Here is a 22,820-nt window from a genome sequence, read left to right on the forward strand (position 1 = left end):
ACTTATTGTATAAAAGATATCTATATTTATACTTTCCAGGGCACTATTCTCTGTCTGAAGGTTAATAAGACATGTATTTTACATTAAAGGAGATATAAAATTTCTACAAATTAGCTAGAATCAAAGGAAGGTGGGAAAGGGGACAGATCATATCTGAATCTCTATATAAGAAAAAATATGGAGATAACTGCATTTAAGAGATGTAGGCAACTGATGGGATGGAGCAGCTGAGGTTGAGAGAAAAGTGTATGCAAGGATGAAGAAGTATGAAAAAATGAAGAAATTGACAGCTAGTTCAGTTTTGGTGCAAATAATATGAGAGGAGTTGGTAAAGGAGAAATCTATAAAGGGTAGCATGAAAGATATTAAGCAGTTTGAAGCAGTCATTTGTTACTCTTTGGCCACCCAGAAACCATAGTTCTAGTAAGAGAAATTTGTTTGAAGGATTTTAACTTGACACATCTTTTAGCTTTTATCTCTGATTTCTAATTCTAAGTCTCATTTGGAGGTGTGATGAATATTTAATTATAATTTGCATTAAGAAATTTTAAGTAACTGAGGAGCTTAAGTATTTTAATTCTAAGTAATTAAGGTACCTTAAATAAATAACCAAAGTAGCCCATATAACCATCACTTACTCTAATTCATATAACATTTTATGAAATCATGGGAATGGAAGCAGAAATAGTCAAATAAAAAAGAGAAGCCTTGTTTGTCATTTTCACATCCTTATAATTTCTAATACTGAAATTCTATTCAGATAATTTGCGCTGTAAAATGTAATTTTAATTGTTCCATAATTTTTTTATATCTGATTTGAACGGTATATTTACAGCTGTTCTTACTAATCTCAGAAAGATATAATTAAAAATAACATTTTGTCTCCTTGTGAGACAGGACAGTTTAGGTTGCACTTCCACCTTATGAGGTTCAGGATCTAATTTGAAGTCCATGAGGAGAAAGAAGATTTTGAAGGTGAGCCCTGATCCAGTGGTTCTGGGAGAGATATATGTATGCACAGACAAGTAAATACCAAACTTTACCTCAAATTTACTAGGAAACATACATGTATAGCAAACCACTTAATGGGAGACACACTGAGAATGATTAACTAAGTAGTTTTTTGATATGACTGTCACTTAGATATTTTAAACAGGGTTTTGAGAAGAAAAGCTAGATGGGTTTGTTTCAAGTAGATGGGTGAAAAATATCACACAGAGGATGGACAGTCATGAAGGAATCTGTGTAACTGTGTACACATACTCTATATCTTAGCAGCCTTAAAAAAATTAGATGAACTTTCAGCTAGAGATGAACTCTTGACTCAAAAAGATTAATGTATTCTGTTAAATTTTAAGCGTCAATGGAACCATATTTCTGGATACTGAAAGAAGCCAATCAAGACAGTGATGATAGTGTAATATATAACAGTGGTGGTTTCTGATGGAAGCCATACAGCACTTTGTTCCTCTTTTATAGTGGCACTGTACCAGGTTAGAGCATATGCTGCGATGTCAGACAGATCTGGCTATGAATCCCTACCCCAACAGCTAAGAAAACTTCATGAAATTGATTAGTAATTATGAATCTTATAATTCCTAATTTGTAAAATGGAGAAAAGAAAACCAGTACAGCATATGTTGCAAGGATGTAATGAAATATATGGAATAAAATGTTTGACATAGTGCCCAGCAGAGAAGCAATGTCCAGTGGTAATGATGAAAAGAAAAAGTTGATAGGACTTATTTAAAGGTAGTGATGGAAAGGCACAAAATTATTTTATTCTGTTCTAAGATAGATTCTAGCTCTTCAATAAACGTTACACATTTAAAACATTTTTATTAACTAAAAACTCAATTTCTAAATTATTTATCCTGGAACATCTGTTTCACCCACATTTTAAAGTAATTAGTCATTTCACTCAATCAAAGTTGTAATGTGCATTAATGATTTATGATTACTGATGAATACCTGTTTTCATCATGCAACTTTCTCTATAAGATATAGTATGAATTTTTGTTGTATGAATATCTGAATAATAGCTAATAATCCTGTGGCAGGTAGTTATTGGCTAGGGAATTTACAGTCTGCAGAATAATATCAGAATTCCAAAATATAAAAATGGCAATTTAATGGTCAAAGGGATATCATATCTGCACTTTTCTTTGATTTTATATTAGTTGACATTATCAGAGGCTAAAATACTAATTAATTGAAGATGCTTTACAAGTTTAATTGTTTGATGCCTATATGGAATCGCTTCTACCATTTTGGTTGTCAGAAAACGGTAGAACTAATAATACAGGAGATAAAATATATTTCCCAAATCTTGTACTCCTTCTTTTTAAAACTTCTTGTATAATGTCATTTCTTGAAAATTTGTACAGAAGTACTTAACTAAACATTATAATATTCACACACAAAAATGTTTAAGTGAAATACATAGTGAATTGTATTAGAAAGAACATGGGATTTGGAATAAAGAGACTCAGATGCAAATTTTGTCTCTGTTCCACTTTATTTAGGATTTCTTTCCTAATTGTCTCACCTACTGCTTTTATTTTGGGAGATGCCCACATTGGTGAACATCAGACTATGTGCATTTATCTTTTCTTCCATTCTTATAAATGATTTTATAAATTAAAATCATTAATAATTTAAAATTTTTTAGAATGTTGAAATGTGTGACTCTTTCCAAATTGAAAAATAACCTTGAGTTAGCTATCATTCCTTGAGAATAATTTAAATAAAGAAGCATTTTTAATGACATTTATTCAGTAAATATTTATCCCCCTCTTCCTTCTATCCTGGAAGAAATATCCTTCTTCTTATCAAACAAAGACAAACAAATAAGCAAACAAAAAATCTACCCATTTGTTCTCTGGATCACATCCAATGACACATCTAGAACTCTAGAACTTTGGTCTTTGGTTACATTCTTTGCTCCCTTGCATTATTAATTTCTTATTCTATATGGTCATTTACATAATTATAGAAAAATACTCTCAATCTCCAATGTTATAAAAACAGAAAATAAAGTAAAACCTTATCCTGACACTTCTAATCACCTTCACATTTCTCTGTTCCTTCTTAGCTGGATTTCTTGAAAGCACTGTCAACAAAATCTGTTTTTATATCTTCACTTCATATTTATACCTCGAACAAGTTCATTTAGGGTTCTACTCAAATTTTACCAGATAAATTACCTCTATGTTACCAATTCTATTCTGTTTACTGCGCACCTACTAGATGTCAAGAACTTATCTAGTGATTCAGCATATAGCAGTGCAGATAATAGGCAAATATCCCTATCTTTAGGAAGCTTATATTCAGATGATGAATAGCACTATAAAGAAAAATAATACAAGGCGGGAGGCAGGGATCTGAATGCCAGGAAAAGAGATGTAATTTAAAATAGGGTGGTACAGAACACCCTACAGAGAAAATGAGATTTAAGTGAAAATGTGAAATATATCAAGGATTGAGCCACACAAGTTACTAAGGGAAGAACTTTCCAGACAGAGAGAACAGCAAATGCAAAGGCACTAAGATAGGTGCACTTAGGACACTTGGAGAACCAGCAAGAATGCTGCTGTGACAAAAGGAAGAGTGGGGAAGGAAGAGTGGGGAAGGTCAGCAAGGTAAAAAGGCTAAGTCATATAAGTAAATTAGAAAATTAGACACAATTTTACAACAGTTGAGATTGAATCATTACAGGGCCTTAGCTGAGCAAATTTTCAATATACTATTTTGGCTGCTTTATTTCAAATAAACTATAGAAGGCCAAGGATGGAAGCAGGGAGACCTTTTAGGTAGAAGTTGCAATGACTGAGGCACGAGGAGATGGTGGCTAGAAATTGGGTGGTTGCAGTGGAGGTGGAAGGAACTAGTTACAAACATTATGGATATTTTGAAGTTAGACCTGATCATGACTGGCTGACATGAAATGTGAGAAAAAATGAGTCAATGATGATTTCAAAGATTTATTCTGATGACTGGAAAAGAAGAATTGTCATTTGCTTAATGACAGAAAGACTGGAAGAAGCAAACTTTTCAAGAAAATATCCATTCAGTTATGGAGATGTTAAGTTTGAGAAGCATATTGGAAATCCAAGTGGAGATGTTGTATGGCATTTGCACATGCGAAGCTGGAATTCAGGGGAAAAGATCTGAGCTGGAGATATAACTCTGGTAGTCAACAGCATAGAGTATTTAGAGCCACAGGATTGAACGAGATAACCAAAGAACTTCAGGCAAAAGCCTGAATGCGGATCAGAAGTCTGAGGGGAAACCAGTAAGTGAGACTGAGGTTACAGCAGTGAGTTGGCGGAGTAGGAAAAGAGTAGCATTCTAGAGGCAGAATGTGTTTCAATAAGGGGGGGAAAATTAATTGGGTCAAATTCTCTTAATAAGTTAAATAATACAAAAATTGAGAAATAGTGACCTCTGTTCATTATAGGGATAGACAGTGATTGGAAGTGGTCCAGGAGAGAATGAGATGAGAAGAATAGAATATAATGAATATCCAAATATTCTTCTAAGAATTTAATGTAAAGAAGAGCAGAAAAGCTTTTAGAGCAGGTCATGTTTGACCACTCCATTTTTCATGGAACATTCTGTTGTCTGGACTTCTATAAAACCACTGTCTTCTAGTTTTCCATCTACTTTACAGACACTTGGTAGATTCTTTTCAGTATCTTGTTGGTTCCTGCTCCTCTACATAAAATTTAAATCATAAAATTTAAATAGTGAGTTTCTCAGGGCTCAGTCCTGGGTTGTCATTTCTCTGATTTTGCACTTTTGTGTCTTTGGGGAAACTCAACAAATCCCATGGTTTTAAATGCTCTCTTTATGGTATGAATCCCAAATGAAACTAAGAACTCCTTATGAACTCCACGTATAGATACTCATCTTCCTTCTTAACATACCAATACGATCTTTTCTGTGATGACACAAATATACACAAAATATATTTGATGAACTAAAATATAAAAGGCCTCAAAGAGTGCTTTTTCTTTCTATTCACTATAAAAAACTTTCTCCTTAGAGTCTTTTATGTCTTACTAAGGACATTTTAGAAATCATAATTTCTTCTTTTCCCTCGTATCAACATCCAATTAATCAGTAAGTCCTGTCCATGTCAACTCAAATTTATATCAAATCTGCCTTCATTTTTACCTCCTTATCCTAATTCGGGCAGTTTTCTCTCACCAACCCGTTTTCCCACTTTCATTTTTGCCCCTATATAGTATATTTTCCACACATATGTGGAAAAAACCTCAAAGTTAAATCATATTGCCAACTCTCTCTTGCTTAAAATTCTTCTATATATTTTATCATTGCCTGAGGACATGATTCTACAGCATTACCTCAGGTCACTTAATTCTTTTTTTTTTTTTTCACCAGTGAGTAACATTTTATTGTAATCATTTCTGCAGTGGGAAGAGAATTTTCCACATTGGAAAACCCTTTCATAACTGTTATCTCAGATGGTCCACCCAGATGAGTGGTGCAGAAGTTCATGGTAACTGTTTTTTGTTTTGTTTTTTGTTTGTTTGTTTAACATTTTATTGGAGTATAATTGCTTTACAATGGTTAGTTTCTGCTTTATAACAAAGTGAATCAGTTATAGATATGCATATGTTCCCATATCTCTTCCCTCTTGCATCTCCCTCCCTCCCACCCTCCCTATCCCACCCCTCTAGGTGGTCACAAAGCACCGAGCTGATCTCTCTGTGCTATGCAGCTGCTTCCCACTAGCTATCTATTTTACGTTTGGTAGTGTATATATGTAAGCTGTGACAAAGTGAGAGAGTGGTATGGACATATATACATTTAATTCTTAATTCTGCTATGTTTCAGCACATGGGTATTTTTTTAGATCCTTCAAACATGTTAAGATTTTTCTTCCACAGGGCCTTTGTTTATTCTGACTGGCCTGTTCTCCTCAGTCCCACTGCTCTGGGACTGCCCCACTCCACTCTTCTCATACTAAGCTTCTTGCTTTTTCATTACATCATCAGGGAGCTATGTTCCCTGGGTATCTACTTGACCTAGGTCCTACATTCCCTATCTTATTCTCTATTCCAGCCCCCTCCATTTTTTTCATTTATAACAGACGTTTGCATTTACAATTCCTTTCTTTCCTTATTCTTTTTTTTTTTTTTGGTCTGTTTAACATATATATAATTTTATTTAACTGTTTCCTCAACTATATTATAACAGTCATGAAGGCAAGGATTTTGCACCTCTTTCATCATCCTGTCCCCTAGCAAAGTACATAGAACATCCTCAATAAATGTTTGTTGAATAAATGAATGAATGGATGGATAAGTGACTGCCATGGGCAGGTCACAGTTGAGACTGTGGGAGTGAATTTAATGTGTCTCTTAAGGAACTTACTGAGAGAGGAACCTACAAATAACATGAGACAAAATATCTCAAGTGGCCCATTTAAGTATATTCTACTGGGAAGAAATTTATAATATTAATACTATGAGCTGACTTTTAAAATTCTTAGTATGTGAGGAAATGTGTTAATTTCCTTGTATACAGTTTCATTCAAAAGGACAACTCTTTTGAGATACACTGTATTAACATCTCTATTTTACAGTTGAAGAGACTAAGTTTATGAGGGTCCTATAGCAGCTAAAGGGTAAAAACAGGATTTGAACCTAGACCTCCTTTTTCTAGAGTTTGCTGTTAGAACCATTTATCATAAAAATTTCACAACTCACAAATTATATTTAAATTCTTTCATATTTTTTTCTGATACATGTATTATTTTTTTCACTTGTGTTAAACTATAGTTTTCTTAACTGTCTCTGTTAAACAAATGCTCACTCATGGAGAAACAAATGTGTAATCAGAGCTATGAACCTTTTTTAATGAGGCAATCAGCTTTAATGAAAAGAAAATTGAAATAATCACTTGGATCTAAATGTCTATATTACTCAACTATCGTATTGAATTTAACTTGGCTGTGTTGATGAGAAAGCTGGAGGTCAGAACTTACAGAGTTAAAGGAAGACTCAATTAGCTCATTAATCAGGTTGCGCTAAAGGTCTGAAAAAAAGATTTAATTTGACTAGGTTATACCTTTTATCACATGCTACACATCCTTCTCATGTTTCCTGACATTTATTATAAAGAGATATGGATTTTCCTGTCAACTTGTCTTACTAGGGAACATGTCATTATTCCTCTGACATCTACCACAATTGACTTCAATCTTTATATAGACTTCCAGTTTGTAAAAAATGTCTAAATAATTACATGAGGTTATAAATCATGGTAAGTGTGAGAGATAGTGGGAATTTAGAATGTACTCATATTTAATAACATAATATAGAAATTAACTTGTGCTGAAGTTACCAATTTTTTTAATGTTTCACACCTTATAAAATCAGAGTAGCATATGGTATTCTAGCAAACACTTTCTTTGTTAGTATTTTTTTCTGCAGTACTTTTATTAAGTGTTTTCATCAGTTACCTAACCTAAAACACGGATAATGTTAATGTTATACAGAAATGGAAAAAAACTACTATAATAATTATAATATTGTTAATAGTTTATGGTTTAATAAAAACCAAAATAGGCTCTGAAAAAAACAGAATATAGAACAGAGGTTTTGAGGTAAGAGGAGGAAAGAACAAATTCAGGAATCTGAATTATTTAGTGAGATATTTTTAGAAGAGAAAATGAAGAAAAAGCATATTTTTGGAACAAATGGAAAAACCAAGATTTAACTCCAGACATTCTGATTCCAGAAATACTATTTACCACTATGCTATAGAAACCAGTGTTCCTATCATCTTCAAATTACATCATATAAGAAACTGCATATTTCAACAATGTATCAAATCCTTGTGTGTGTGTGTGTGTGTGTGTGTGTGTGTGTGTGTACAGACTTGACAACATATCTCTATCACTTCTTTGAAGACACTGGCCTCCAAAGATATGAAACATTTATTTTCCTACTGATACATTTAAGCTATCCCCACTCTATTCCCCTGCAAAAGCAGTAAAGACTAATGACAGAAATACACTGTAACAATATAATTTATTTTGGAAGGGATATCACTTTTTTTTTTCTTTTTGGTTTTGTTGACATCATCTTGATTAAAGAGGCCCTCAGGTACAGGCATTTTTGTAAAGATTTTTATTAAATTAAAATAATAGAACTTGTACAACTTTAAAATGTGTTAGTCTCTAAGTACCAACAAAACACTAAAGAATGAAATTCTCTTGTAGGGTATGAAACAAATTGGTCCCATTCAGATTCAGATTGATTTTGGCCTACAGCCCTACTTATCATTTAATTAAACGGGAATGCATTATGCAGAGCTATTAAGTAAGTCCTGTAGCAAAAGAAGCAAAGAAATGTAGCATAAATTATATAGAAAGAATTCTCACAGGAAAATAAGAGTATCACAGGGTCATCTATATACAAAGGTATACTAAAAAGCATTCAACATCCAAAGAGAAAACATGAGAGAAAATAGAAGAGCTACTGAACAATGTTAATATACAGGAAGGCTTAAAATATTGGGTCTTTTTTTTTTTTTGCGGTACGCGGGCCTCTCACTGTTGTGGCCTCTCCCCATTGCGGAGCACAGGCTCCGGACGTGCAGGCCCAGCGGCCATGGCTCACGGGCCCAGCCGCTCCGTGGCATGTGGGACCCTCCCAGACCGGGGCACGAACCTGCGTTCCCTGCATCGGCAGGCGGACTCCCAACCACTGCGCCACCAGGGAAGCCCAATATTGGGTCTTTTATTTTCAAAATAACATTGTCATAAAAAAGGACCTTGACCTCATTTCCTTTACTTCTAGTCAGTAGTTGTGGAAAGATCATTCCATTTCAGAATATTTAGCACTAGATTTAGTTAGTGTCTTTTTTGCAAGGTAATTTAATAGCTGTGGAATCAATACTATAACTCAATGGAGAAAGTTAAAAATTAAAATCTGTGTACCAAGAAGGAACTTTAATTATTTTGGAAATTCTTATGCAGAATTTTAGGGAAAGGAAGTAAACGAATCAGAGGCCACATTTTTAATTTGCTTATTAAAGTATTTATTCATGGTTGGCAACATTTAGTGAATAATTTCTTAAAGATTTAAGTAATTTAATTTTAAAAAATGTCAAACATTTTGATAATGTTAGATAAATTTGGTGCCCTGCTTAAACTTCCATGGATGAGTAATTTAACTTGCATCCAGTGACTATCTATCTATCAATCAACAGAGATTGAGAGAAACAGATGGCAAAATAAACCCCTCAGCAAGTACTACTGAGTCACTGTGAACCAGGAAAAAAAAAAGACAAGTCATCAGTTTCCTCAGTCTGGTCTTCAACTGCCATGTCACACAGTTAACAAAAAACTATGGCTACATAACCATGGTTTAGATGCCCTGGGACTTATTAAAAATAAACGTATAAATGAATATAATCATGTCAGGACAGATATATGCTATATACTGACATATTCATAAAACATGGACTATGTAACTTAAATTAAGACCATATAGAAATCAAGTTCATTTGATTAATTGTTTTTTAGAGTCAGAGCTGCAAAACAGCCCCTCTTAACATTTATTCTCATAACCATATACACAAATTTTGTAAAAAAAAATCTAAAATATAAACATGCCCTCAAATGTTTTGTCATCTGCAAATAATTCACTAAGAGTTACCATTTAAAAGAGAAATGAAATCATTCAAGATTTTTTAAAACTTAGCCAAAAAAGAGAATGATGATTATACAATCCATCTCCTTCAGCTTCTTTATGAGCAAATTAAGACTCAAACATATTCAGCAAATTTTCTACAGTTAACAAACATTATATGCTGTATAATATACCATTACACAGTGACATAACTGGGATTCCAATACATAACTTTAGATCTTCAGCTTAATACCAGTGCCAAACAAACAAATAAATTTTATGTGCATAGCTTTCTATTTACCTCAGATTCATCCTAGACTCCAGAAGTTCCCAACTACTGGTTGATTTTGCATTATCTATTCCTTGTTGGCTTTTCATGTTTATTTTATGAGCTACATAAATCATAGGAGTTCAATTGCAGTGTGAGAAATAGATTATTGGGAGAGATAATTTTTACAACTAAAAGAAGATGCAAATCATATGTAAAAATAGTATACTGTAAAAAAAATTAATAAACAGAAACTTCATTTAAAGGGGTTGGGGGAATTTCCCAGTGGTCCAGTGGTTAGGACTCCGTGTCTTCACTGCTGAGGGCCCGGGTTCGATCCCTGATTGGGGAACTAAAATCTCACAAGCCGGCGGTGTGGCCAAAAATTTAAAAAGTTAAAAAAATTTTTAAAATGAAACAGTTGGGAGATAAGAAGAGGGCACTCTCATGCACTGCAAAGATAGCAGAGCCCAGCAGGAAGAAGAAAGATTCCTCTTCTTTCCTGGCAAGGATTCAGCCAATGAAAAGCCATGGATGGATACTTTGTTTACTGTATCTCCTCCAACTTCTTTTCCCCCCTATAAAAGAGGTCTTCCCTTGCCATGTAGGGACTTGCATATGGTTCTCCAAGACTGCAGACCCCTAACCCTAATTGCAATTCTCTGCTGATCTCAAATAAACCCATCTTTGCTGGAGAAATATCTGGCAGTCTATTTGCTTTAGATCAATAATACAAAGTATTGAAAAAGATAAATATAGTTTCCATTGGCTATTAAATAGTCTGACAAGGTCATAGGTTGATTTCAGCAAGTGTGTAAACATTTCCATATATATGTATGTGTATGTGTGTGTGGAGTGTGTACTAGGAGGTTAGAATGGGGCTCTTCCTGATTCAGCTTCAAGGAATGTATTGATTTAGTAGATATTAAGATATTTAAGTGAATGTATGATAGATTTAGCTTCTTATATGAATCATTTTCAAAGGAACTGCAGGATTATCTGTTTTGTAACTCATGTACTCTTCAGACCCAGCAAGGATGTAAAAGGGAGACAGGAGAGAAAGAAATTGGTGAAATTGTTTCCTTTAAGAGAGCCCATTTAGAATAGAGCCTTTCTGTACCTTCTAGTGCTGGTCTAGTGAGTTGGGCTTCAATGGGATCACTCAGTTACGAAATTTGCTTCATGCAGTTGGCACACAAAAAAGACGTGTCTGTTCATGTCTGAGAAAGCTAAAGTCAAATTCACACAGTAATAAGCTAAAACTGACATCTGTTGAGGAAATCTTAGAGGGTAAAAGAGAAGAGAAAGCTTCTGTGTTCAGATAAGCCTGATCTTTTTGTGTTTCTCAGAGCAGGAATTTGTTTCCTGTTTCACCAAGGATTACAGAGATTCAAAATGGCATCATCTGGGGACCTGTCCAATTAGGCCACATGAGGGGTAAAAAATACCTTAACACAAGAAGACTGAGGGTATCCAATGGCTGGGGACCAAGTTGGGGAGGTATCCCTTTAGAATACTGATGAATCCCTCAGGGATAAGGAATTTCAGAAGAGAGAGGCCCCCTGAAATCACTGAAAAGGCCCCAAGACTGCCCATGACAGAGTCAGCCTGAATATTAGGATGAGAGAGGCTGTAGCCTGCTTAGGACTTAGGTCCAGGCCAGTCCCTTTACCTCTTCTCCAGTCTACCTCTGCTTGATCTCAGAAAAACCTATAACAGCAGCAAGGAAGGAGTCTGGAAGAAGGAAAATGCAAGGTGGAGAGACCAGAATAGCCAATCTCAACATTTCCCTTTCTTTACACAGGTACCTAGCTAGCAAGCCTGGGATGGGAAACAGGGGGAAAAAATTTGGCATTCAATCACACTTACTGTTTTGAGTGATATCTGGGGCTTGGTTTTCTAATTATAGAATTGAAACTGTGTTTCTAGTTTTATGGGCGAAATTATATTCCTTTAAAATTCATGTGTTGAAGTCCTAAACCCCAGTGCCTCAAAATGTTACTGTATTTAGAGATAAGTTATTTAAAGAGGTGGTTAAGTTAAAATGAGTTCTTTAGGGTGGGCCTTAATCCAATATGACTGATATTCTTATAAGAAGAGGAAATCTGGATATACAGAAACAGACACAAGGCATGGGTGTGCACAGACGAAAGGCCATGTGAGGACATAGCATGAGGTGACCATCTGAAAGCCAAGAGAATGGCCTCAGAAGAAATCAAACCTACTGACACCTCAATCTTGGGTTTACAGCCTCTAGAATGGTGGAAAATACATTTCTGTTGTTTAAGCCAATTAGTCTGTGGTAACTTGTTACAGCAGCTCTAGCGACCTATTTATTTCACTGGTTTAATGCGACAACAGGACCTAACTAGGTTTTCATCCTGGAGGAGATGTATGTTGAGGGTGTCTTTCTTCTATAAAACTGAAATTATTTATTAGCTTCTGTCCATATATATTAGCTTTTGTCCGTGAAAACTAGAAGAAATTTGAGGCTCTTCTTAAAACTTAACATGCATTTGTGACACTTTGCTTTTTGTATACAGTTACCACACTTTCTGAAACAATGAATATATTTACAAGGAAAATGAAACAAACAGAATGTATGAAATCAGGCCCATGGTAGAGAATCAGAACATACTGAATCAGAACTATTCATTCTGTTTCTTAAATATGAGGTTAATCTTCTCAATATCTTTGTGGTAGGAAAAGACAAATCTGTGCTACACGTCCGACAGAGTGAACATACGTTAAAGGGCACCAAAAAAAAAAAAAAAGAAAGAAAGAAAGAAAAGATAGAAAAAAGGGAAAAAGAAACTGGTTTTCAAGTAAATTAATGCTTCTAAAAGTACTAAATAGGGAAAGATGGAATTTTGTTAAATGCTTTTATTTTATAGATTTACTTAAAAGTTCATATGGTGGGGAGAGAAATCATAATTGTAAAAATTAATTATGGACTCTAAAGTTCCGAGATAAGGCAGATCTTGGTGGATAATAACAACAAAAAGTTGAGGGAAAATGATAAAAATGACACTATATCATGTTCTCTCATTGTATTTACTGTGATTTTTGAACAGATTTCCTATATTTTTTATAACTGCAGAACACTAACAGCTGCCAAAAGAAGACTGTGGAGGATGTACAGTCCAATATGGCAGCCACTAGCCACCTGTGGCTTTTGAGCATTTGAAATGTAGCTAGTGAGACTGAAGAACTGAATTTTCACTTGTATTTCATTGTAATTAGTTTTAATTTACATTTAGAAATACGCATCACAAATATTTTATCCATTAAATGCAACTTTATTGTATAGGTAGACTACATATTAACTGCTGCATTGTGTAAGATACAGTATTGTAGGCAAAGTATTGGAAGCATACACTAATGTAACATTAAAATGTGTTTATCTGAATATTTAATTCAGACAATAAGAATTATATTGAAGCCTAAGTAAATCATAATGGCTAACAAAGTATTTATTATTTTAAGTATAAGTAAATGTTTCTTCTGGTCTATAAAAAAATCAACTCTTCCCAATGAAAACTTAACAATCAGTATGAGTTGTGCTGTGAGTGTAAAATATGCATTTAGATTTCAGAGACTTAATGACATATTTTGCATTCTGTTTTTCAATTATCATTTTTATGTTGATTAAATGTTGAAATGTTAACATTTTGGACATATTAGTTAAAAATAATTAAAATTAACTTCACCTGTTTTACTTTTTTATGTGGCTACAAGAAAATGTAAAATTATATATATATATATATATATATATATGTATATATGTGTGTGTGTGTGTATATATACATAACACTGTGGAGCTAAGCTATAATTGTAGCAACTTTTATGAGTTACTGGCATTGGGAACAGTAAATTAAGTCAAAAATTTTAGAACTAGAAAGACGTTTATTGTTCCATTACCTAATGGCTTCAGGATCCTGAGATGTTAAGGAATACATTCAAGTTCACAGAGATGGGTCTGTACCCAGATTTACCAACTTCCAGTCTAGTGCTCTTTCCAGAACAATACTTGTGTGAAGGAAAATATATTCATGGGAATTTCTACCTCTCCCTACTTTTCTAATCATAGTTTTTATTGTCATTTCCTATTTAAACATCTGATTCAGAAAAGAGTTTACTGGCTTTCTGTTATACTGATAAGCTAGAAAAATAAGTATTTGCTTGGAGGTTTGACAGAAGTACATGACTGCAAAGTCTGGAGGCTCATGTTAGTTATAGAAACTCTAAACAGTACTTGTATTTTTTTTGTGGGAAGAGAGCATATAACAATGCAAAATGGTTGTTTCTTTGTTAGATCAATAGTATAATGTTTTTTGAGGTTTTTTTTTGTTTTTTGTTTTTTTTTTTTGTGGTACGCGGGCCTCTCACTGTTGTGGCCTCTCCCGTTGCGGAGCACAGGCTCCGGACGCAGAGGCTCCGGACGCGCAGGCTCAGCGGCCATGGCTCACGGGCACAGCCACTCCGCGGCACGTGGGATCTTCCCAGACCGGGGCACGAACCCGTGTCCCCTGCATCGGCAGGTGGACTCTCAACCACTGCGCCACCAGGGAAGCCCAGTTATGTGCTATTCTTTAGGTGATGTAACAAAACTGCCCTCACTAGAGACAGTAAATGTGAACATTTAAGACTCCTTATTGTGAGTAAAACCCTATCATATATATTCATATACAAATGAATGCTAAATGGAATAGTATTGAATCACCATGAGGTACTACCATAAAAGAATGTCAAAAGAAGAAAAAACTATTAAAACAATGGCAATTTTTTGTAATACTTTGTTAATTTTTTGTATACTTGGAAATATAAGAAATTCATGCAATTAGAGACTAAAAAAGTATTATTCATTAATTCATTACATTATAGTAATTTAAAGTATTGGATAGAAATCACATTAACTGAAAGGAAAGTGCTAACCCAAAGTTAGTTGGGATAATGAAGACAGTAAATATTGTAGACAATGTATTTAAAAAAATAATTGCAGCTGTAAATGTTCAATAATGTTGAACATTATTAAATCAATACAGAATATATTTCAGGCTTACGTAGGAAACATAATATGTATATTTCCTTGAGGATATCAGTTTCTCACTTAATAAAAGGCAGGATGTTTTAAACATCTTAAACATTTTTCTTATTACTATTAATCTTGATTCTGTGGACTTCCCTTATTCTTTGATTATCTTGGATTCCTCTAATTTGGGAGAGTTCTTGTACAACCTTGACTGAAAATTACATTTTTTAAAGTCCAACCCAGATATTAATCTTGAGAGTCATGCTACATTGAGAGAGATTATGGAATATAAATTTCAAACAGTTCCTTTTTCAGATCAGAAGGCAAGCCTGGAAGACTAAGTTAATAGAGATTTACAAAAAGCCATGATTAATGAAAACTCAGGACACGACAAGAGAAAAGTTCTCCCACCATCTGATAGTAATGAGAGGTCTAAGCTGCACCTTCATATAAAAACCCTCATGGAGGATTTAGGTTAGTGAGGGATAGTACAAACTTTTATATAGATTTGTTAAGCCCCATTTGCTAACGGAATTAATTCTGAAGTCTTACAGCATTCATTTACGGAAAAATGTAAGCCCCTTAAATACATACCCACATTCAGTAGAGCATTAAGAATAATATATGTCCCAGTTGGTAGTTTTACATTTTGTTGAAGGATGGGTTTTGGGTGGCAGACACATATGAGTGAGTTAACAGAGAGCCAGGAACATGCCATGGGGCTATCATGGTAAGAGAAAAATAAAATTTATTGTAGAATATGTGGCTTAAAGAGTTCTACCTAAAGAGTGAATGGAAGACCCAGCAAAAAGTATCATGGAGTCAAGTCAGAAAGGTGCACCACTGACCATGCTAAAACTGCAAACTATAAGTTGCCTTGTGGACACCAGCAGTGATGTCTACAGGATTCTCAGGTACGAAGAAATGGTGTCTCCACTGAAACCAGCTAATATTCATGAATGAGAACAAGCGTTTACATATAACTAGTAGGTTTCACCCCATTACTATTAGGCCTCATAGAATATCACTTATAACTAGAAGCTTTCTTTAAAAAGGAAGGAGGTGACCTAAGCCCTAAAAGTTTGAACGTTTGCTCCAAGGAAGCTAAGTTAACACAAAAGAGACTTTTATCCCAGAAGAAACTGTCAAATTTTAAGTGTATTCCATCACCAGTAGGCATGTGTAATCCAAATTAAAATAATAAACAAAAATATTGGGCCTCCCTGGTGGCGCAGTGGTTGAGAGTCCGCCTGCCGATGCAGGGGATACGGGTTCGTGCCCCGGTCTGGGAGGATCCCATATGCCGCGGAGCGGCTGGGCCCGTGAGCCATGGCCGCTGGGCCTGCGTGTCCGGAGCCTGTGCTCCGCAGCGGGGGAGGCCACAGCAGTGAGAGGCCCGCGTACCGAAAAAAAAAAAAAAAATAAATAAAATAAAATAAAATAAAAAAATAAACAAAAATATTTTTTTTCAGTTTTATATTCATCAAGTACTACATTTTAAACCTACTAGATGTTTTAAATTATCTATATTAAAACTGGATATTTGATCAAATATCTCCTATTAATAGTAGTTGCTGTATCTGAAGAAAGTAATCTAAATCACATTTATTTAACTAAGATATTTCTTGATTTTCACAAATTCCATGAGATTTTAAAATAAGGTTAACATAATTTGCCTTTCACATTTTAAGATATAGCAATAATGGGTTTATATATATAAATTACACACATTAAGAAAGAATACTTAGCAAATGTAAGCACTATAGACCTTTTTTTTAAGTAATCTGTAATATTTTCCTTTTTGACTATGAGTCAGAGTCCCTAAAGTATCACGGTTATGGAGACTGATTCAATTCCTTAGAAAATAATGACATTTTCATAATAGAATCTCAATCATTATTTAATATGTTGTTTTATGTGACTATTTCTTGACATATTTCAAATTTCATTTGAAATGAAATGATAACTACCCAGTTACTGTTAAACACACCCACAATTTACGAACAGAATTTTGGGCTGGGAGATACATAAGACTGGAAAATAAATCTGAAGGACTGGACTGAAAATATAAATATAGTTAGCTATGGAAGAATTTAATTCTAACATCATTATCAACTAATATGATAAAAGGCCTTACATTTTATATTGGCACAACTATGAAATATACATTTACATCACACAAGAAAATGCTATCAAGGAGGTTTTTTGTTTTTTTTTTTCCTGGTAGCTACTCTATTTATTTATTCATTTTTTTAAACATCTTTATTGGAGTATAATTGCTTTACAATGTTGTGTTAGTTTCTGCTGTATAACAAAGTGAACCGGCTATACATATACATATATCCCCATATCTCCTCCCTCTTGTGTCTCCCTCCCACCCTCCCTATCCCACCTCTCTAGGTGGTCACAAAGCACCGAGCTGATCTCCCTGTGCTATGTGGCTGCTTCCCACTAGCTATCTATTTTACATTTGGTAGTGTATATATGTCCATGCTATTCTCTCACTTCGTCCCAGCTTATCCTTCCCCCTCCCCATGTCCTCAAGTCTATTCTCTACATCTGCATCTTTACTCCTGCCCTGTCCCTAGGTCCATCAGAACCATATTTTTTTAGATTCCATATATATGTGTTAGCATATGGTATTTGTTTTTCTCTTTCTGACTTACTTCACTCTGTATGACAGAGTTTATCACTTCACACCGGTCAGAATGGCCATCATCAAAAAATCTACAAACAATAAATGCTGGAGAGGGTGTGGAGAAAAGGGAACCCTCTTGCACAGTTGGTGGGAATGTAAGTTGATACAGCCACTATGGAGAACGGTATGGAGGTTCCTTAAAAAACTAAAACTATCAGGGAGTTTTTAATGGTTGTTTTAGACAGACCAATGGTTACTCTTAGACCATTTTGATTACTAAATATCTTCTTTTAATTATCTCTATCGGTTGTGTAGACGTTATACTAGTTAAGTTGATGAATCTCATAGACCAGATAGATTTATAAAGACAGAAGTAAAAGAAGTTATTTTTTTTTTAAATCCCACAATAATGTTTAAGTATTTCAGGGTAAAGTAATTATTTAGCATTAAAGGATACTTGAAGATAAAAAGGTTATATTGTTATTAAAATCAAAAGGAAATAAAGTACAAGATTAGGAATTATTTTCAAACACTACAGGCCAATAGAACTCAACTTCCTATCCTCTTAAAACTCAGTAAATGAAAATAACTAGCTTACTTTATAAGCTTAAAATACTGCAGTTTGTCCATGTATGAAAAGGAGATTTTGAGATAAGGATTCAAATTTAGCTTATGAATTTTCCCCCAGAATGTATTCAATTAAAATTTAAATAATAGGGACTTCCCTGGTGGCACAGTGGTTAAGAATCCTCCTGACAATGCAGGGGACACAGGTTCAAGGCCTGGTCCGGGAAGATCCCACATGACGCAGAGCAACTAAGCCCGCGCTCTAGAGCCCGTGTGCCACAACTACTGAGCCCACGTGCCTAGAGCCTGTGCTCCACAACAAGAGAAGCCACTGCAATGAGAAGACTGCATGCCACAACGAAGAGTAGATCCCGCTCACTGCAACTAGAGAGAGCCCGTGCGCATCAACGAAGACCCAACGCAGCCAAATTAATTAATTAAAAAAATAAAAATACCTTCTATTATATATATGCATATATTCACTGAATATTTCTTAAATGGTGCTGACAAAGCTGTGTCCACTGTTTTTTTTATCAGAAATAGCCTATTGGGCCATGTGCTACATTCCCATGAAAGTAAACTATACCTAAACTGTCCAAACCAAAAGGTTTGATATTCTCTTATTATATCACATTCCCACCTACAACTGTGAAATCATAAACATGACTCACATTGATAGTTATAAAATTAGAGAGATTTCATGATTAGATAGTGAAATATGATTCCCTCCCTTTTTTTAAACAATGTAAATATGAAGGTACAATAAGAAAAACTGGTATCTAAACAAAATTAGAAAAAAAATGTAATTAAACAGACTGCTTTGATGCTGTGCTCTATTTTTTAACTTGGATTTTATTTATGATTTTAAAATTCTGTTATACAGAGGAAACTGTTTCTCAGTTACAGTTTTAACAAAAATCCTATTTTAAATTTCGGTTCTAAGGATAAGTGCTTTTTTCCTGGAGAAATATGGACACCCTCATTTGTGACCGGGAGAAATACAAAATCTAACATTTCCCTTTTAATTGTGATTCCTGTATTTAAATTTTATGTTTGGTCACAATTTTTTAACTATTTGTACCTCATTGTTAGACAGGGTGTTTCTCACTCGTTCCATATGGTTTATTGTCTCTTTCATATAACAGCATCTTTATTGCTTTATCTTTTAATTCATGTCTGATTTTTACTATAAGAAATCTTAATGCCTTTTGATTTGCACAACAATAACATGTCTAGCCACCGTGACTATTTTTATTCTTTGGGAAACCAAGGCTCAAGACAACTTAGACAGCAGTTAGTAACTTCGCAGTTCAACGCTCATCTTCTGACCCCCAAATCCTATTCTTTCCCACTATATTACATTGCATCCCTGATAATCTTATTTATTTTTCTTCAGTAACAGTGCACACATGTTTATGTCAAAACATTTCCAACTGTAAAAAACAGAGTAACTAGTCTGAAGTTATTTCCCACTTAAATTATGTGCGTCTAAAATGTCAAGCAAGGGCCTCTGTGTAACTGGGGTTTATGGCAGTGAATTTTCAATACGATTTGAAAGTTTTGTCCATTAAGTGTTTTTCTTACCAAAAAGAGGCACAGCTGACCCCAAAATGATAATCTCTTTTAGACCCTATATGAAATGTTTTTCTACATAAATTGAAAATACACTGTATTACTATTGACATACCTTTGTTAAATTGAAACTGTCTCTAAAATGTTAACCTGCATAAGAATCATATCAACAAAATTATGCAAGAGAAAAATCAAAATGTTATAAAATCTATAAGGATTTAGAAGGCTTAATCTATACTATAGGAATATTCATATATTTAGATATTTGGAATTGATTAAATGCTGTAATTCCTAAACTTATATGCCAAAAACAATTTTATAAATATCTACAGCTGTAGTATCTTTGCACATTAAAAAAGTATATGCTGAATAATTTAAAATGAAAAACATAATAATTTTCACACTTGAATAACTGATCTTTATGGATAAAAATAATACTTTTTAATAAACACCATCTAAAGGTAAATTTTTCTCTATTGGACAGTTGTCATCTGAAAATCTCCTTCCAATTTAGAAATTAAGAAAACTTGATCAATTATTCAAGTAGATGGAAAATAATAGATTTTAGGTTTATAATAAATATCAAGTGACAATAATATAGGGATTTCAATAAATAGAGAACTTCCAAATACCACAATTAATGAAAAGTTATACTATTTATATGTGAAGTAGCACTATTCAAGTTCTCATCAGAAGAGACTTAATGGAACTTGAATGTAGGAATCTTAGTTAAAAGCAAAGGCTAATATAGTAAAATGACATTGAAGTGATTTTCTTTGGGGGAGAATTGAAAATTTATAAAGGAAACATTTTAAAGCATAGAAGAGATAAGAATAGAGTTTTAAAAGAAGAGATTTCCAGTATAAATAAACTTGGCGGGTGCAGGAGCCACTTTATTTATTTTAGATACATGTGAATATTTTCAATGTGGGACCTGGGGGAGGGAAAACATATTCTGTTTCAAAGTCATTTCATTTAAATCATGATTTTTCTCAGTACTTTTGAGTCAGAACATATTATATTTGTTAATGTGTTATCCTCAACCTCTACTTAACCCGATTTAAATTATATCTAAAATAATAAAGAAGCCAGCCTATAACACAACTGAAAGGAGGTCCTATGGGGGAAAGCATGTTGCTGTGTCTATGTGCCTACTCCATCAATTACGGGATCAATTAAGGGACAAGCTATAAAAAATAGCTAATGGTATTTAGGAATCCTTTGGAGTTTTCAGTTAATTTTCACGGTATTTTATAAAGAATACAGATTAAGCAAAAATTCTATCGTGAAAGTCATCAATCTTTGGAAACTTAGAACATTAAATGAACTCAAAAGACTAGATAAATCAATAATAATTACTGAGTAATCAATAAGTATTTGAGTTATTAGGAAGCTGTGCTACATGGAGACTTGGTTGTGACTTTTGAATAGTATATTCCACAAAATTTTCTATCTTGAATTAGTTATAATTTAGACACCACTGAAATGATATGGTAGCATGGAACAATCTAAAAAGCAGGATTATCAGTTCATGCCAGGGCATGTATTCAGCATGTCAGAATTATAAATTTTATAGCTATTTAAGTTAGCCTAGTAGAGTTTTTGTTAATCAAAATTTATTTGCTTGTAGTTTCAAGAACTGCTTCTCCAACTGAGCTTACGTTTAGGTAAAATATTATTTGGAGATAATGCAATTAGAAAAATCAAGCCTGAATCAGGCAAGTTTTAAAAGGATACAATGCAAAGGTGTGTTTTTATATATTAAAACTTTTCCTTGATTTTATTATAAAATTATAGCTTACACTTTCTCAGGCCACTTTATTCCCTCTACAGTGTGAAGATACAGATTACACCCAAAATTACCCTCTTTTGAGCTCCTTTTCCTGCTGAAAATAGAAATAATTCATACCCCATAAAACACTTCCCTTCTATTTTACTACAGTAAATTCATTGATATGTTATTCTTCAGTGCTAAAACCAGACAGGCAATGCAGGAAAATCAAACTGAAACTTGAAAATACTATAAAAGTCAATTTAAGATTAGTCAGTAGAATACTGAAAATGATAATTAAGCACACAAATCTACTAGCAGCTTTGTACTACTATCTTATAATGCAAAACAACCCATCTAAAGATATCAGTTTCATGAAACTATACTGCATAAAACAAACGAAATACCATTTTATTTTTTAAGATAAGAGATCTATGTTTGTTTGTTTGTTTTCTCTCCCGGCTGTATATTTAAATATAAAATAACTGCTACTTTATTTCTATTCAGATAAAGAGTAGAAGACGTCTTACTGAAAGATTCCATGAATCAAACAGAAAGGATCACCACATGAGTCAAAGATGATAGCCTTTTGAATTTCTGCCATGCCATCTGCCTTAATTCATTGAAGAGGGAATCAGAACCATAAAGTTATTTGAGTGGAAAACTCCACAAGGAAAGGGGTGAACCCAGAGATAAAGAGGCTCTACAACAGCTAATTATTTTCAATAAAAAGTCCTCTTATTTCTGAACTACACAAAAATTTTAGAATTTTAAATGGGAACTCAGTAAAATATGATTGCAAATTTAAAAGTGACACTGGTTGAAACTGATAAGATTCGAGTTACTATGCCCAAACAGTTATTTTTAATAAAATAAAGGAAAATAAGTTTTTCTATAAACATTTAATTTTTTTTAATATAATGTTTTATGATGATAGACAATATATTCTATCATGAGAGATGTTAATACAATGCATAGCTTTAAAAGCAAATTTGCATTCATGTTTCCTTTCGAATTAACTACTTTACAAATAGAAATTATAGTTTTTTTCTACAATGGACTTTGTCTAAAATCATTACTTTTAAGTTACAATCTTAGGAATTTTTATTACAGTGATACCCAATACAATATTACAAATACAATCACATTAATCTGTTGCTATTACTGTGAGAAACGTATTGATAGGGCATCTGTAGAAAGGTTACTGGCCTCCAAAGTATAAATTGTTGAAATTTGTATTCCAGAAAACAATATGTAGTCTAATACTACTTTAGGTATTAACTATAAGCTGCCTAAAGTTATCA

General features: G+C 33.7%; 1 protein-coding gene across 3 annotated transcripts in view; it reads right to left on the minus strand.

Annotated features, from left to right (window-relative positions):
* CSMD3 (CUB and Sushi multiple domains 3) overlaps window positions 1-22,820 on the minus strand; it is a 1,097,518-nt gene that overhangs the window by 706,307 nt on the left and 368,391 nt on the right. The window lies entirely within an intron of this gene.

The sequence above is a fragment of the Mesoplodon densirostris genome, chromosome 13 (genome assembly GCF_025265405.1).
Source record: "Mesoplodon densirostris isolate mMesDen1 chromosome 13, mMesDen1 primary haplotype, whole genome shotgun sequence".
NCBI lineage: Eukaryota > Metazoa > Chordata > Mammalia > Artiodactyla > Ziphiidae > Mesoplodon > Mesoplodon densirostris.